The following is an 18,556-nucleotide window of genomic DNA, read 5'->3' as shown; positions in this document are numbered from 1 at the left end:
TGCTTATGTTGGGGGCTCCAGAGCTGGACACAGTACTCCAGGTGGGGTCTCCCGAGAGCAGAGTAAAGGGGCAGATTCACCTCCCTCGCCCTGCTGGCCACACTTCTCTTGATGCAGTCCAGGATATGGTTGGCTTTCTGGGCTGTAAGCACACATTGCTCGCTCATGTTGAGCTTCTCATCCACCAGTATCCCCAAGTCCTTCTCCTCAAACCATTCTCTGCCCAGCCTGTACTTGTGTTTGGGATTGCCCCAATCCACATGCAGGACCTTGCACTTGGCCTTGTTGAACTTCATGTGGTTCACACAGGCCCACCTCTCCAGCCTGTCAAGGTCCCTCTGAATGGCATCCCTTCCCTCCAGCGTGTCAACCACACCACACAGCTTGGTGTCATCGGCAAACCTGGTGAGGGTGCACTCAGTCCCACTGTCCATGTCACCAACAAAGATATTAAACAGCACTGGCCCCAGTACTGACCCCTGAGGCACGCCACCGCTCATCACTGGTTTCCACCTGGACATCAAGCCATTGACTGCAACTCTTTGTGTGTGTCCATTGAGCCAGTTCCTTATCCAACAAGTGGTCCATCTGTCAAATCCACGTCCTTCCAATTTAGAGACAAGGGCATCATGTAGAACAGTGTCGAATGCCTTGCACAAGTCTAGGTAGATGATGTCAATTGCCCGCCCTTTGTCCACCAAAGCTGTAACTCCATTATAGAAGGCTACCAAGTTGGTCAGGCACGATTTGCCCTTGGTGAAGCCATGTTGGCTGTCCCCAGTCACCTCCTTGTTATCCATGTGCCTTAGCATGGTTTCGAGGAGGATCTGCTCCATCATCTTGCCAGGCACAGAGGTGAGACTGACTGGTGTTGCCAAGAGCTGTGTAGTTCCAGAAAGTGCATAGACAAGGGGGACTCACAAAGATGTAAGTTCATCCCCCACAAAATTCTTTTAAAACAGAGACACTAACTTATAAAAGGTTAGCTCCCTACTCCCGATGGGAAGTTATTAATAGCCAGCACCTAATGTTAAGACATTAAAAAAAAAATAGGCGCTGAATTCTGTGCCTTTCACATTATTCACCCTCTCTTAGCTCCCTCAGAGTTTTGTCTGCAGGGTTTTTTCAGCACAGTCTTTCCTTGGGCCCAGCATTTGTGTTCTCTTCCTTTCTTAAACTGGTATGTTTTCTTTTTCGTCCTCAATACTAAACGTTGTGTGAGGTACAGAATTCTTCTTTGAACTGCTCGAAAAGTGATGAAGATATTGTGGAAAGCTCCAGTACCTTCCGTATCAATTACAGCTTGATGTTGCAACCCAATACCTGGAGTGGAGAAGTTAGCTAATTAGTGTCTCTATTCCTGGCAGCTCCAGATTAGAACATCATTTATGTCTAATTAAATGGTTTTTATTAGCTTCACGCCTGTTAGAAAAGTTGCTTTGAAACTTCTCTCATGCGTCTTTGTTTAGAAAAATTGTTGTCTATGAATTAAAAAAAAAAAAAAATAAGGGACTGATGCCATCAATCCTAATTCAAATTAAGTTTTTTACTAGTCTTTGTCTGCCATTTCCCTCTGTATCGCCATGGTTTAACTGAACTCTGTAGAACTGCATTTCTGTATATGAGATGCCTTATCTGAAAAATATGATGTTCAGTTTTCTTAGATGTTCTTTGCCCTTCAGGATTTCCAGTTCTTTGGAACCTCCTTAATTTCATTATGAAAATGGAGTTGAACACAGTGGTGCCTTATCACCGTATTTTTACTGCTAGACATTTTCATTGATTATATAGTGTGAGGAAATATTTGTGCTTCTCTCCAGTGCTGTCCATAGCTCACTCCCTTATTTATGCCTCCTTTTCTTAAACCATTTTAGGCTGTTTCCTCATGCCAGAAGCCTAAAAGTTAAGCTCTTAAAAATGAAATAAACTTGAGAAGGAGACATAACAGTCTGGAGACAACTTTACTGAGCTGTTGACAATATCATATTTTTCAAAAATAAATATCCCACAGAGCACCGAAATGCCAGTGTGTTGAGTTAACACTGTGTGTCTCTGCGGGGCCGCATTGAGAATCCATCAACTGCAACGGGGTAAGGCCTGCAGGGCGCATAACCAGTGCTTTCTCTTGAAAATCACACCGTTGGAGGGTGTGATCCTAGGGGTGCTGAGCATCAGCAGTTTTGCAGTTCAGGGGCTGTTAGTTGTTCAGTCCTTCCAAAAAGTCTTTCCCCAGAATGGCTGGTCTAACAGCTGGACTGTTGTCCCAGTAGGGAGGAAACGTAAAGCGAAGGCATGCCGCAGTTTTCCTGTTGGCCAGAGGTACAACTGTTATGCAGGTATTGGAGTAGGGTGCTAAAACACTACCTTTATAAACCTGTGAAGTTCCATCATTTTGCACCACCATTTCCAGCACACACTATTTCCTAGCAGGGAGTGGTGGGGAGCAGGCTCAGTAGCTACTCTTTGTCTCCAGTTGGTGTTGTTACAGAGCTTGGTAATACACAATGTGGATTTTGTCAAGTTAAATAAGGGTTGCCCTCTCATTGCTCCTCAGAATAAAATGAGAATATTATAAATGAAGAAGGACCATCTTCCTTCTTCTGCTGGGCCTTGCAACTCTGACAGTTCCTTTATTGTGTAAAGGTAACTTCTATATATTGCTATTACAGAAAATAAATAGCTGTTGCTCTGCAGCTCCCACATGATGATTCATGCTACCAGTTCTTCTATTAATAGTCTACAAAGAGTGTTTAAATTTAGATTGAACTCCATCTCATAGTCTGTCATGCTGAATAGCATTTAGAGAAGTGAAGCCACAGTCTGTTTGGGCAGTGTCTTCTACAGAGACTTGTCCAAATCTTGACATGAAATTAGTGAATATCCCTTCGTTCCTGGCCTAAGTGCAAATGGTTAGGATTTCAACAGTGTTGTGGATATGGGTTTGCATTTCCCTGTGAGCACAAATCTTACCTTGACTTTTTCCTCAAGCCTAGGTCAAAGTTGAACTCCTACGCTGGAATTGAACAGTTTGTGAGAAGCCTTCAGTCCTTCACACAGAGGAGTGTCCTTGGTTAAGTTGTTAGCAGTGGGCATTTCCAGCAAAAAATTTGCATGTGTAACTTTATTAATAGGCTCTTCCTTCAGATAATCTAGCTGGTTTTTTTTTTCAGTGTTGATTTTTAAATTGCTAATAAATATTTAATGTTGAAAAATGTGAGAGAAATAATTGCATATATATACACACATACGGATTTTTATTTATATATACACCTATCTCTAATGTTGAAGATTTGCTAGTGTTTTCAAATGATGTCAAGTAACCCTGCCTCCATCCCTTCTCTTAGACTAACTCAAGTGCCTTTCACTGCTTTGAGGAGATTCAGGCAGTATTTGTGAGCATGGGACTGCGTACAAATCAGAACACATCTTCTCAAGTGTCCCGTTTATTGCATATGTGTGCTAATGCAATACTCAGTCTGGTGCTTCTTTGCGAAATATGCATCCCTGAAATGCAACTTTGCATTTATCCGATGATTCAGTCTGGTTAGAAAGAAAAATTTCATGACTGAGAAGAGTTCCAAAACTAGTAAAGAGTAATTTCTTCCTTAAAGACAGAAATATCTTTTTCTATATAAAAAAACCCATTAATTCTTCCAGATTCTGCTCTAGACAAACTGATGATCATTTTTAGTCCTTCACATGGAAACCCCAATACACAGGTATGATTTTTCCTGCTATCTTGCTGCGTACCAGGGTGGCAGGCTGGTTTTGGCTATGGTCATCACGTAGGAGTCTGGTTTGTGTTACAGCGGCATCACTGCCGTGCCCAAGCAGACTGTTGCTGATGCAGTATCAGCAAAGAGAAGGGTGAGTTTCATGACAGATCTCGAGAGTGAAGTTTTTTTATTTACTTTGCTGTCATCTTTTTGAAGGAAGCATTTCAAGGTTCTTTCTACACAGTCTTTGTAGAGTTTACTACATTAGCTCAGTTGCTAAGTCTGAGAAGTGCAAGCAGTCTCAGATGATTGCTTTTCAGCTGCCCAAAATTCAGGAGTTTGGCTTCTTCAATTAGACCGTGTCCAGCATGTTACTGCAGCTCTGCTTTTCAGGAATGGAAAAGCCCTTCTTGGCTGTACACAGGAGAATCAAAACTTCCATTTCTTTCCGTGCAGTACTGGACTGCTTTCAGCTCACAGCCTGAGCCAGCAGCCCGCTCCAGGCATGTGGCAGTGCCTTCCCTGTTGCTGCTGGGCCTGCAGGAAGCTGTTCTGTTTCCAGGTAGTTTCAGCCTACTTTTTTTGTGTAGTCCCTTCTCAAAGTGTATCTGGCCACAGCAGTTCTAGTAATGCTGTTTCTTCCGTCATGAGTGTCTGAGAAGGGAAAGGAAGTTAGCACTCTGTTGTACTGCCGCCGCTCCGTACCTTGTAAAAACAAAGGAAAAAATATAAAAGCTGATTGTATTCCTTGCTGTCAATTTACTGTCACTGTTGGCCACTGGTAAGGGCATAAGTAGAAATATCTACAGGTAAGGACAATATACATTGCATACACACAGGAAGAAATGTAATCTGAAGAACAGTGCAGTTCTGATACTTGACAGGGACAATAGCATACAAATAATAGAAAACTAATTAATTTCTTAATTCAAAGGAAAGGCAACAGATCTATTCAGATCTTACTGTAGTAATGAAAGCTATCTTATCCAACTGCTAAATAGGACACAAACCAGCAGCTCCTCATTATAAACACATTTACTTGTGCAGAAGTGAGACATGAGCATGCAAAAGTAATAGAGGAACTGTTGCTGTGGGAGGTGTTAATACTGATTTTTAACATCTTGAAACACTGCAGAACTCCCAACTGCACAGAGGAAATCAGTAGGTTGCAGCGGGGACCTGATACACTATCCAAACTGGAATGGCTGGTGAGGGAAGGAACCGCTGGTTTGGTGATTTTGGTAGTGGTACCAGAATGCTTTTATGGAAAAAAAAGTAATTTCTAAGAAACATTAGAAGCTTGTTAGTGTGCCATTATCAGCCAGCCCTGTGAAAGCACTCAGACGTTTGCTTTGGGTCTTCTATGACTTGCTGATTTAAAAGAAAATCAGCATAGTCTACATCAAATAACCTTAAAACTGATTAGCTGCAAAAATCAAAGAAGTGTTATAGCTGGGAAGAGAGACATACAGTGAAGCTTTTCTGGGGTCCTTCAAAGATACGTTGATCAACATCTGTGACTCGGGAAGCTTGCAAGATGATGTGCTGAGGCTGGGACTGTCGGAAGAAACCAGCCTAACAGCTTAATGAAGGGAGCTGACTGCAACAACTTTGGTTTTAATGTGTTCAGGAACAAAATCATATTTAGAAACTGCATTCCAGCTCCTTGAAAGTATTTTGATTCCCAGCTTTCATTGATTTCGGGGGGAGAGAATAATTTGGATATCTTTGAGGATCTGGGCCAAACAGGAGAAGCAACCCCTACAATACCGGGAACACTGCCCTGGAAAGGAGGAACGCAGCAGATGCTGGCAGACAGCTAATTGCTGCAGCGTGCTGCTTGCCCCTCTAGTTCAAATACAATTGCACAGCGTAAAGTTTTGTGGAGTATCAACAAGGAGCAGGAAAACACTACCTCTTGTACAGGGCAACAGCGAGACCACTACATGAACAGTGCACAGTTCTAGTGTCAGCATTTTTCAAAAAGCTCTGGCAACCTGCATGTAGGCAGGCAGCGTTTCCAAATTTGTCATTATTGCAGAGTGTTTTAACGAGGCTTCTAAATTTCTCATAGTCTCCCATTTTTGCTTTCTCTCTTGACTTGGCTAGTCAGTATATCTGGTCCTTAAAATCATTATGTGTTAGTGTGTGGTAGATTACTCCAGCATTTTCTGTAACTTCCTGGGGAAATTTTTTTTTTTCTTCTTCTTTCTTCCTGCAGGATTCCCATTGTGTTCGGAGCAGCGCTCTGGTCTCCACTCCGCTGCGTGGCTGAGGCAGCCCGTGTGCCAGCCTGCTGTCCCGTCTGGGGTAAGAGTGGAGGGGAGGACACCACAGGGGCCAGATGCTGCTGCCAGTGCTCAATTTTTAATGCTTCGATGCTAAATAGGTTTTGAGGTTGGTGCTGAAGTGGCTGGTGCCAGGTCTGCTACATTTTTCCTGCTGTCTTCATACACCAAAAAAAACTTTAAGCATTCTTCATGCTCTTGCTGCCAGAGAAGGCTGGGAAAGCCAGTTGCCTGGGGGTCACGGTAATGCGCGTGTGCTTCTGGCAGACGTGACGTGAGCAAAGCGTCTCTGGGGCTGGGAATCCTGAAATAAAAACATAAAAACTCTTGTTGCACGGCACAAGCATCCAAGCTGTGGCAGTCCCCCGTGCAGAGGGGCCTGGGCTGGCTGTCCTTGAAACGGATCGGGTGGTCGTAGGCTGGGGTCTGCCATGGGGTTGGTGGGAAGTGTGGAGCCACATGGGTGGTTTTTCCTGTTGCTAATGTCCATCTGCTGGGAACGTGTGGATGCTAAGATGTAAAGCTGAAAAACAGAAATAAGAAAAACTTTGAAGATATCCCCAAAGAGCAGCGGGTTCAAATTCTTGAGAGGTTCTCTCCCCGCTTCGGCATTGCTGCGAGCTGAGTCACGGCTGTTCCCCCAGTCCGTTCCTGGCGAGAAGCGGGCTGGGGACGCGTGGGTCCGACTCCCGTGGGAATGCGTCTGTGCGCTGGTGGGGCCCAGAGAGCTCTCCTCGGCGGGAAACGTGGCCCTTCTGACAAATATTTGGTATCTTCCCTGAGCACTCCCGGACGCTGCCGGAGTACCAACGCACAGGGTTTCCCTCCTGCTGGTGGTAACGGCCGTTAAGCAGAGGAGAGGTGCGAGTTTCTCTCTGCTCCTCCGGCCTCTCCGGGTAGCACCGCACCGCCCCGCCCCGCGCCTTGCACCGCCCGGGGGGGAGGCCAGCTGCCGGAGCCCGGGGACAGCCCCCCCTTCCCCGCCCGCCTCACCACAGGCGCGGAACCCCTGAGGCGAGCGGCGCGCTCTCCCTCAGCCGCTGCGCGAGGCGCCGGTGCGCGCTATCCGCGTGGGCGCGCAGCCTCCCGCCGCCCGCTCACCGCCGGCCGCCAGGTAAAGCGGCGGGGCTGCCGGGCGCCCTGCGGAGCCGCTCCAGCGGCAGCGGGATCGGGCCCGGGAGCGGGGGGGGTCTCCGCACCGCCCCGCCGCGGGCCGGCCCCCCCCCCCCCCCCCGCCTCCCGCCCCGCGCCGCCCTCCAGGGGGAGCCGCTGCCGCCGGCTCCGCGCCGCCGGGCTGCCCGCGTGCTGCGGGCGGGAGGGGTGGCGCGCGGCACGGCCGCGCCACACGGCTGCCGGGCAGGGCGGCGGAGCGGCGCGGAGCCCCGAGGGCAGGTGAGTGATGGCGGTGTCGGCACGGCCGGGCTCCGCGGTGAGGGGCGGCGGGACCTCCCGGCCGGGGCGGGCTGCGGGACCTCCCGGCGAGGGCGGGCTGCGGGTCTCGCCCCGCCGTCGCCGCCGCCTCCTCCCGCCCGGGCGGTGCGTCCCGAGCCCGGCGGCCGCCGGTCCTGGGAGCCGCTGCGGGCAGCTCGACTTCCCTCGCGGTGCTGGCGACAGCCCCGGTCCCTCTCCTGCCGCCGCCGCGAGTTTCAAAAGCGGCCGCCCGCCGCCGTCTCGGTGCCGCCTCGCCCCCTGCCCCGAGCTCCCCGGCCGCGGCGCGGGTGGGCTCCCCGCCGTGGGGCCGGTGCCCGTCCCGTGTGCCAGCGCCCGGCACGCCCCGGCGCTCCGAGGTGTTTGCTCCGTGGATCCTCCTGCAGCCCCGAGCGCTGGACTTTGCCTCCCTGCTGCCAGCCCTCCCGCCGGCCCTGCGGCCGGTGCTGTGCTGGGGCTTCGTGGGCAGGTGGCGATTCCCCGGGAGCGCGCTGCGTCCTGTAGAGTTCTCTGCGGTATTCAGCAAAGGAGTTTTCCGTGCCCTGTGCAGTCGTGCTAAGGGAAAAAGGGCAGGGACCGCACGGATGGCATCGGACCTGCGAGCAGGCTTAGCCCGTTCCTTGACCTCGAAAGCCCCGACCCTGCGTTATTCGTGCCAAGCGACTGAAGCCGTTTTTCGGCGTTGTCCCTTCGGCTGTGCCCGGGAGCTCCCTACGCCTCGGTACCCAGCGGTCGGTGGAGCTGCCAGTCCCCGAGGGGCCTGGTGCCTCCGTGCCGGGGGAGAGGGCAGGCGAAGGAGAGGGCAGCGGGCCGCAAGGTGCCGGTTGTCTCCGGAGCTGTTGGGAGGACGTGCGAGAATGTTTGCTGCCCCGGCGGGCAGGTCCCCGGGGCCCCGCGCTCTTCGTCCTGGAAGGGTGCGTTGGGCAGCAGGCGCGTTGCCGCTGCGATGTGCGGGCGTGTGGTGCCTTGCAGGGGATGCTCCCGGGAGGAGGTTCTTCTGCGTGGTCGTTTGCATGGTCTAAGAGTGGGCCAGAAGCACCGCAGTTGCTTTAATGTTCTTTTATGTCCTGGTGCAGTGTGAGCTTGGGGTAAATTTCGGGTGCGGAGGTATCGCAGGCTTTGCTGTAGCTTGAAATTGGTAGAGGTGGTCAAGCACCCTCTTCAAAACTGCCTTGGGCAGAGGGCCCACAGAGGAGTTGGGAAGGATTAACTTGGAGAGCAACATGACTGACTTGGTAAACAGCAGTTAATAGAATTGCCATAACTACTTAAAATTATTTTCCTAAGCAGATGGTCAACTATTAGATAACTCAATCTTCAGATGCATTTGTTTTCAGGTTTCTTACCAGGCTCGTAAGTCTCAGACCTGTGTAACTCAAGAACTGTAGCAATTGCTAAATTCGTTCTTCTGTGTGAGAGAGAACTGAGAAAGACAAAGCAAGCGTGGCCAGCTCCTGCTACTAGAGCCACCCCCCCAGAGCCTGCTGCTCAAGTGAAGTACCAAAAGATTAGATAAAGTGACCAACGAGGATGTGAGAAATATTTCAATTGAATTAGATGTGTGGAAGAAATACCTTACTTTGAATCTCAATAAAAAAGTCAATATAAATGTAATCACGTATCACAAAGATACTACATAAATAAAATCCTGTCTAATGTGGCAAATGGATTAAATTCTGAATTAGCCAGGAAAGCTATGAGCCTCTGAATTTGTAGAGAAAACATATGGGTACAAACTGCAAACATGTATGTGCATATATAAAATAAAAAATGCCTACTCCAGTGTGCAGGGGAAAAAAAAAGGCAAGCAGGTCTCCTTTTTAATGCCGTTTGTGTGGCAAGTTTGGAATTTACACACATAGATTATCTGTCTCACTTTCTATATGTGTTTTTGTGCATAAGAAACAGAATCATCACCCTGTGCCAGGTCAGGGGACGTCAGCCCAGTGATGATGTTTTTAGCCTCTGTTGTTCTGTCATTGAGTGCAAAAGGCACTGAAGGTCTGAGCTGAAAAGCCGCCTGCCAGGTCTCCCGTGTTTGCATTTCTATTTTTGCTGATATTTTAATAGGATGTTTCCATAAGCGCTGCTGGCACTATTGCGTTTGGATGTAATCAACTTTTGAAAGCTATTCATCTTTTTTGTTTAATCGTCAATACTGGATTTTATGTAGAGCCATGTGGTTAAGCCCTCTTAAGAACTGCTGGGAGAAGCTCAGTCCGGCAGGAGGTTTGGAGGGTCTGGTGTGAACCTTCACTCTTCCTTTCATTTTTGTTGCTCTGAGGGGTCCGGGCTGGCCGGCCGAGTGCATCCCCTTTGGTCCTGAGCCTGGCAGCTTTTCCATCTGGTGGGGAGGGAAAGCCTTCCGCTTTACCACTTCCTTTCTGCCCGAATGACTGATGGCCGTATGGTTTCTCGTCTATACAGGATGTTTAAGGCTTTGCAGATTTTTCCACCATAACACTTATTTTTGCTACGCTTTAGCTCTTCGCTTCGGTTTGACATTTCTGCCCACGTTTTCACATGTGAGATGGGACAAAGCATAGTGTGTCTGAGCGCTCTCTGAGTTCTGCACAGCTGTGAGGTGTTTTCCATCCGAAGGGTGCTACCAGCATCACCATCTCTCTTGGTGTCCTGCAAAGTTTGTCCTTGCCTTCAGCTTGAACAGATCTCAGTTATTCTTGTTCATTCTCTCCATCTGATCTGGATGGTGGATAATTCTCTAGGTCCTTCTTTATTGTGTGCTTTCCATCTGAAAAAGGAGATAGGCTACTAGGGCTTTCTTTTTTGTTGGACTCTAAACTAAAAACCAACAGATCTTGAGCTATCTGTCAAGGAATCAGGGAGGATTCTCACAAGTCAATGGGGAGTTACTCCGTTTCATCAGGGTCTCGTATTTATGACCAGAAGCCTTGGTTGCCTCATGGATCCACCTTCAGGTTTTGCCTCAGTGCACCCATACAACCCTGGCGAAACTACTTGAGCACGATAGCACCAGTACCTTGCCTCTCTGCTCATTTTAAAAAGGCAGAGAAAGTAGCCTACTTAATGAGATGCTCGTGTAGCTGAATGTCGAGGGTTGGTCTGTTAAGGGTGAAGAACCGGCAGCATTCTGCCTTGGGAGGGCAGGAGGATCTGGGCAGATACACAGAAGGTGGTTTACCCTCTGAAGGCTTCAGTTGCCTCTACAGAATCAGAAGATACCTCTCCCCTCACAAAGGTTGCATCTGTGTCAGGAATAGTTACTGGTTGTATTGCACTTTTTTTTTTCCCTGAATAAATCTCTGTAGATCAGAACAGACAGATGGCACATACAACTCTAAATTGTGGGAAATATCCTCAGGAGGTACTTCGAGGTCATCTAATCCATGCCTCTGCCCAAAGGCAGGATCAGCTATGCTTTTGCCCTTCCTGACAGCTGTTTCTCCATCCCGCTCCTGAAGGCCTGCAGTGGAGACTCCTTACTTTCCTGGGGTGCAGGAAAGACCCCAATGCCCAGCTTAAACCTCCTTTGCTGTAACTCGTTCCTCGTCCCAACCACAGTGGGCAACCCACAGAGGATCAGCAAAGAGGATTCAGTAGTGCTTCGACAAACGCAGGTATTTGGTAGATGTGAGTGAATAAAGGTGTGGTCTCTTCTGCTCCTCAGCCTGAGATCTGTAAGGAGCAAATTGCACGAAACCTGGCAACCTCGTGCTTGGTGTGGCTGGAGATCCGCAGGAGCGTGGCAGGGACAGGGTCGGTAGGCTGCGGTACAGCTCCATGTGGTGATGCAATTGCAAAGTTGGGATCAAGTTGTTTGGATAAGCACACAGCAATGAGGTTATGAAAAGAGCTAATGAGCCACTAAGTGCTTAGGAGAGTTCAGAGAAAAGCCAAATGCTACGAGATGGCTTCTGTAAAAATTCCGTGTTCAGGGTGATCGCTGCTGCTAGGCAGAAGTGTTAACAGAGCTGTGGCGTGTTTGAGCGCAGGCTTCGTCCCTTCCCGTTCAGGGCACCTGGGGCTTGGTATGGGGGCTGTGGGCAGACATCTGGTGCTGTGTGAGACATCCCGGTGGGGCTGGCAGAGAGCAGGGCAGGACCTAGGGCAGGCACGTGCCCTGCTGAAGTGACAGCAACGGCTCAGGTGATAGCTTGGGGCACTTCAGACCTCTCTGTTCACTTGTATTTAGGCAACTAACTCAAACCTTATCAGTTTTGTTTACGGCTTGTTCTGGAGAAAGGATACTTTTCATCATCGGGCCTGTTGGTTAATTGTTAAAACCAAAAATTACCAGGTTGCATAAAATACAAGGTATCATATGTAAAGTATATGCAAATGCCATTGTAGAAGATACACAGGAGCAGGAGTACTGGAGCTTGCTTGCCTACAAAGCAGCAGTAAATCTAGTGTCAGGAAGGCCACGCTTGAAATTTTATGTATGTTTTGGCATTCTTGCTGATTTATTTTTATTTTTATTTTTTTGAAACATTACACATTTGAAGCCCGAATGAAATAAGCAATTTGTTACAACTACAAATGCAGCAGTGGAAGGCAGGGTTTGAAAAGAAATGACAACTACAAGACAGATCGTATTTATCTTAGGTGATAAGTCAGAGGTTGCATGCAGTAGGTTTATCGCTATCTGACAGGTATCAAGATAAACTCCAGGTGTTACACAGGGATGTGGAAAGACCTGAAACGGGAATAAAGAATACTTTACATAGCATTTTTAGGGAACATTTGCAAACAATGCATCTGAGACAATGGAGAAGTTAGCGGGGAGTTAAACTTCTTGTAGGGATGGTTTGAGCCAGGGACAGGGGGAGGGAAAGGCGTACAGAGGATGAGGGAATCTTCCTGTCCCTCTCTGATACGAGGAGAGGAAAGGGGGGTTTTCCTGAAGCTTTGGAGACGTGACGAATGACATGCTGGGCTCCTGTCTGTGTGTCGATCCGCATTTGTGATTGCGCTCAGATCCAGGGTGGAAGGCACTCGGGCATTCTCAGGAGGCCTCTAGTCCTTGCTGACTGGGGCTGTTTTATGTGCTGGCTAGCCGAGATACAGCGCACTCTGTCTCCCTGTCCGCTGGACGCTCACAGGGAGAGTTGCAGCTCCCGGTTCAGCAGCTCTTCAAGGAGGGCAGGAGAGGGATTGTTCACTGGTGGAGCCATGCAAAGCTCAGCTGAACCCGAGCCAGCATCAGCTGGGGGTCACGTCTGCGTATCTCCTTTGAGTGAGTAATGCTGCTCAACGGAGGGAAGTGTAATTGGGTCTCATTCTGCTCTTTTAATGCGTCCCTCTGGGAGTGGTGAGGTTTGCACTGTTTTCCCTGTTAGAAGTTTCTTTCCTCAATTAGTAGTTGGACCTCAGAGTCTCTCCCATTTTTCTCCTGGTTTTGCTTCTTTGAAGCTGCTTTGTTTTAGTTTTAGAGTATTGTGTTCTCCTCCCACTTCTTGTCTCCCCTTTTTTTCATCTCTTTTTTTTTTTTCCTTTCTGGCAGAGCATAAGTGTTTCTGGTCTCTCTGCCTGTTCTGTGATGTTGGCCTGTCACTCACATCTCCCTTCTGGTACTGGGAAAGTCCTCTACAAACTGACCTATTATTTTGGTTATTGAGGTTTCCCCAGAATAGGGGGTGATTGTTAGGTCCTGGTATGAATCAGTTGTTGAGGTTAAGGAAAGTAGGCTGTTAAATATCGTATTCTGTGGTGATAACAACTTTGGTATCAGTATGAGATCCATATACTTGGGCACAGACTGGGATTTTCCATAGGAAACATTTTCCAGGATAAAAGACAGCTAAGAAGTATGTGGCTCTTTAATATAATCTTCAGAAGAGGGGCACGTGATTGAAATTGATTTGAATAATTACAGTTTCCACATACGTCCGATCCACAGATCAGTGCCCAGGTTCAATGGGGTGATGGAAAATAACATCAGACTGACTTGGGCTGGCACCAGCACCATTGCAGTTCTGGAACACGTGTGGGGGAAGCACGTTGACTTTTTTAAAGTTTCATAAATGTTCTGCAGCCTGGATCTTTGGCAAAAAATGACCTGTGCTAATGGCTACCTAGTTAGGGATTCCTTAAAATACCCTGACTCCAAAAGGTGCTTACCTCCCAGAAATCAGGCCTCTTTAGCTGGATCTGTTAAGACTGAGGCACCTAACTTTGTCAAACACCTAAAGGCATTAATCTTTCATTTTATGTCATCCCGTGTCTTGCTAAATGCTGATCCAAACTCTCCTTGACCATTATGATTCATTTAGGGTTATAACATGGGTCGACATAGAGGATTCTGGTGGATTTGATATAGCTACGTGATTCTTTTTCTCTGGTACAACTGTATGGTGTCAGCTCTTGCAGCATATAGAAAGGTAAGAAGCTGTGTTCGTGGGCTGAAGACAGGAAAGATGATTCATTGACAGTTTTTGTTGTCTTTCCTACACCATTCCTAAAGGGAAATCTTCCTTTTCCTCCATGTAGCCACAGTACAGCCTAGCTGTATGATTGCAGCAGGCAAGAGATGGACACAGTCCACCTGGGAGAAAGCATCCTGAAGTTTTGGGGATGTCTGTTCTGGGCGCCTCCCTGGGATCCATCTCTGCTTGACTGACACCTTTTGCATTTGGAGACAGATGCCACAGTCCCTAAGGAGTTTTTCTTGGGAGTCTTTTTTGGTCTGTCCTTGTTCAGCAAGGTGTGACAATTGTGGTTGTCATGCATTTGAGAAATGATTGCAGGTTTCTTTACAGCTGGAGCTTTTTATAATCTCTTATTGTGCAGAAACTTCAAAATATCTTAAGTTTTCACAGGAGAAAAGGGCTGCTCCCCGAGCTTGGTAGAAGTGTCTGTATTGTGATGGGGTACTTGCTGCTGCTCTCCTTGCCTTTCTGCTTCCTCTAGACAAGCCCACTAACAGCTAGCAAGTCTGGTAAAATGTTTTCTAAAGTATTTATGAATGGCTACTGGTTCTCCAGTGGTTTGATGTAGAAGGAGAGAAAACGATGACTAGAAATGTCATTTTCACCAGCAGTTGCATGCTCACTCTACCCCAGAGTGTCGACATCTCTGGCCCGAGCAGCCAGAGGAGGGGGCGGGCAGAAGTAGCAGGCTGTTACTTGTGAGCGGATGTGCTTTTACCACAGCATGAGGACTTAGGAAATGAAGGAAGAACTTCATTAGAGTCCTCACAACACCAGCTGAACACTGAGACTTTGGGATCAGTAAGCAGTGATGCTGGAGAGTTCTTAATAAGTCAGATTATAATCAAGGACTTGGAAAAAAAGAAATTCGCTTTGAGCACCTCTAGAAAGGCTTGTATTGGTGTGGCTGACTGATAATGAAAACGCAAGTCACTTTGCAGGAGTGACAGAAGTATGGTGCAAGTCACAGTAAAAAGCAGAGGGAGGGACACAGTAAGGGCATGTGGCCATGAGACATCATCAGAGCGTCAGCTCCTCCTTATCCACAGAGGGTGGCAGAGTCCTAAAAATGTCTTAAATAGCTTTGAGACTGAGACAGAAAAGTGAACGGTATGAAGAGGCGTGGGAGAGCCAAGAAGCATTAGCGAGTCAGGGTAAGCACCTTAAAAAATGGAAGAGGGAAGGTTGGTGAAAACAAACCAAGGAGGCAGAAAATTTGTTACTGTGGCTTTTGCCTGCTTTTGGGAGGAGCACACAGCGCCAGCACTGTCACTCTGGTGAAATGCTTTTTCACTGGTGGCTGGTTGACAACGTGAGGTGAAATGAGTTGGGTGGAACGTGGTGATGCACAGCCTGGGGGTGCCTGGGGCCAGGACACATGCTGGGGCATGGGAGGGAGACAGGGATTCTTGTGTTGGCTGAAAACCAGCCAGTGTTGCAAGGCACAGGGAGCAGCACATGCTCCATGCCCGCGGTTGAGCCAGCAGTGTCCAGCCCACACGGAGCACACGGCAGCCGGCGAGGTAGGCTGTGCAGGGGCAGAGGGTGGGGGAGCTCTGGGGGAGTTTAGATGGGCTCCGCTGCTGTGTTGGCGGGGCAGGCTCCGTGGAGCTTGGGCTGGGTGCTGCTGCTCTGTCACTGCATAAATTGATAAGAGAAGGGAGCAGGCTGGGGAGGAAGGATGTGATGAGCTGTGTTGGCAGCCCAGTGGAGGCTTGACTGCTTTGCGTACCGTGGGTGGGTTTGAATCAAACCGCTTGGGTGGTATCGGGAGCTTCATGATGGGTCCTCAGTAATAACGCGTGCTCAGAGGGGTCAGCATATGAGCCATGGATGAGCTAATGCAGTGAGACAGCTTTGCTTTGGCTCAGAAGCAGGTAGAATTTGCTCATCTCTGTTCAAATCGTACAGTGCCTTCACCAGGATAGAGAAGGACAGCTGGGGAATCATTTTAAGTTACATGGAGAGAGATGCAGAGTTAGATCCCTTCTACTGTGAAGATAGAATGTTGGTTGACCTGGCACCACAGCACTCCCTGCACTGGAGTTGAGTGAGTGTTTGTTCCACCAGCAGAGCTTGGGCAAACGCTGCTTACAATCTGCAGAAGGACGGTGCTCAGAGGAGAGGGAGAAGGGCTCGGAAGGCCTGATTGAGAGCAAACCTGTAGTTAGAGAAGGCAGACCGGGTTTGGGAACAACTGGATAAAAATGCAGGAAAATGAACGGATGTACCCAATTCTCAGCTGCCTGTCTGGAAACGTCATATAGAAATGAGAGGTGAAGTCACGCCTGGTCTACTGCATTATTTTAAAATATACCAGAATGGATGCATTAGCAATATGATAAATATTTTCAGAGCAAATTCTTTGCTTGCCTGTATTCCTTAGTGGGTCACCTCTTCTTGATATCCTGTTTCCTCATTTCTCTTAGTTTGTTCTTGAAAGAAATGCTCCTTATGTATGAACACAGCTGGCTTTAGTAGGGCTGTGGGGAGGCAGAGTTTGCTTTTGAGTTCTTCCCTCACACAGGAAAGGAAAACTGGATCCTCAGAGACATTGTGGATGATCTTGGCAGTAGTAGCTTGTTTCTGGCCATGGTACATGGTTTTAATTATACTTTTTTACATGTCTGTCTTATGAATGTTTATCCAAATGCTCTATTTTTTATTTTTGGAAATGCCGCTGTAGGTAAATCAACATCATCAATCCTGGATACAAATGGTTTGCTCAAAAATCCAACACGTTTTTGTGCTTTTGGCAATATATCATGATGCCTGCTTGCCAGTGAGACTTTACTCTAGTGAGCACAGGGGAACCTTCTCGCTTTTGTTTGTTTGATCTGGCTTATTTAACTGCTGGTCATTCAGCCTTGCTTAGTTTTGCCCTCCCTGGCTTTTTGTGACCATTAGAATGGGAATAATTACTGTGAGGTTTTTTTCTTGCTTTTAAACATTTATAACATCCACTTAGGGAAAAAAATGGTCAAATGTCTTCGGTTCTAGTGTTCTCTTCCGCTACTGCAATAAAAATTAATCCACTTCTAGCCCTTGGAGGGCAGGAGGCAAAGCTGAAATATTGTTTGCATTAGCCATTCCTATTAGCCAGCCCATCTGTGTTACAACCTTTGCTTTTTGTCCAGTGGGGTTTCGCTTTTTGGGCATTTTTGTGGTATTTATGTGGGGTATAAACAGGAGGAGAAGAGAGAGACGGAGCAGGCTTGAAGGGTATGATTTTCTTACGCTTTTTGTTGCCCTCACTGCTGCAGCAGTATGGGTGTCTCTAGTAATCCCGTAGCTGATAAAAGACTTTACACCCAGATTCACCACACTTGTTCCTGCTGTGAGTATAGCCTCCTTTTTGGGCCTGGACGACAGCAGAGATGGAAATGTAAAGCAGAAACGTTGTCCCTCTTCCTCATTTCTGAACTGACAAAGATCAGGGGCAGTACAGATGTCCGAAGAGCCATTTCTTTTGCCTTTCATAAGTGCATGGAGTGAAGCTTTTAAGTCTTGGAGGGCTACTGCTTTCCTGTGAGAGGGGATTAGACCAAGTTTAGCAGAGCTGAAGCCCTCATTTTACTCAGTATTTCTGCAGAATTTGCAAAGCCAATCCAGAAACCTTGTTACCCCACTGTCGGGTTTACGCTGGAAGAAGACTTCACTCCCCAAATAGAGACAAGCCCTGTGCTTCAGGATCCTTGGCCCTGTGTTTTTTGCAGTTAGAACATCAGTGGCTTGCATGATGTTTTGGGTAAAGTCTGAAATGAACCTCTGGAAGGGTCAAACGGCCACGTGGAGCCCCGTGATAGAACAAGGATTTCCAGACATCATTGTGTTCTGCACTTGTATGGGTGTCCGCACAGGCAGGTGTGCAGGACATTGGGCTTGTGTAACTCCAGGGAAGGTTGAAGGAAACTGCAAGTGCACCGGGTACCTGAAAACCAAGAGCATGGTGTGCTGATGATTTTGCCTGCTTTATTTCACTTGTATCCTTTTGTTAACAAAAAGCAGTCTAGAGGGAAATAGTCTATTATTAATATTTAATTTCCTTCTATTACTGTAAGCAGATGACCTAAAAGATCATTTAGCCAGCAGCCAATAATAAAGCAAACAGGGGAACCAGAAAAAGTATGTCTTAGATGGGTGATGCCTCCTTCCTCTTCTCTTTCCTGCCCCACCCAGCCACGTATTTTCATCCTTCGGCAGGAGGCAGGAGTGGGGCCGCTCTCTGGCAGCTCCAAGCACACTGGCTTTGTGTGGGCACGCGGGGTCATGGGGAAGGTGCTCTACATGAGTGATTCGTAAAATACCTAACTTCAGAAAGGAAACCATTGAGCAACGCAGAAAAGTGCTACTGCTGCTTTCCTTATCGTTCTCCCCGAAAGGACAGCTGTTTTCATTACGTTTTACAGCCCGAGTTGTTTTGCAAATTTGTGTACTGCCTGTGAGCACATTGGCTTATTTATTGTGACTTGATCCTCTAAAGAAATGGGGAGAGACGAGATTTCTTAGAGTCTTTGATTTAAAAGATAGGAAGATTCTCTTTGAGCTGGAGCGTTTTCAAAGAGAGGATAAAAACCAACAAGCATCTCCCCCTCCAGGCTTTGGAAAGTAGGAAACAAATAATTTAGCAGCACCAATTTTTCTGCTTGCAGCCATGTGTGAATTGAAGGGTTTACCCTAAGGGAGTTGGGTAATCTGAATGTGGCTGGTACCT

The 18,556-nt window shown here is 47.8% G+C and overlaps 1 protein-coding gene across 3 annotated transcripts in view; it reads left to right on the top strand.

The window, feature by feature from the left end:
- Positions 1-6,002: 6,002 nt before the first annotated feature.
- Positions 6,003-18,556, top strand: part of ADORA2A (adenosine A2a receptor) — a 31,896-nt gene continuing 19,342 nt past the window's right edge. Inside the window, exon 1 of one of the 3 annotated variants that reach the window (XM_075434778.1) lies at positions 6,003-6,026. The gene's annotated coding sequence lies outside the window, so the exon portion shown is untranslated. Of the gene's footprint in view, positions 6,027-7,315; positions 7,397-14,932; positions 14,997-18,556 lie in introns of those variants that run through there. The other 2 variants (XM_075434777.1, XM_075434779.1) reach the window with 2 other exon arrangements.

The sequence above is a fragment of the Opisthocomus hoazin genome, chromosome 13 (assembly GCF_030867145.1).
Source record: "Opisthocomus hoazin isolate bOpiHoa1 chromosome 13, bOpiHoa1.hap1, whole genome shotgun sequence".
Lineage (NCBI taxonomy): Eukaryota > Metazoa > Chordata > Aves > Opisthocomiformes > Opisthocomidae > Opisthocomus > Opisthocomus hoazin.
This window is presented reverse-complemented; position numbering and strand designations above follow the sequence as displayed.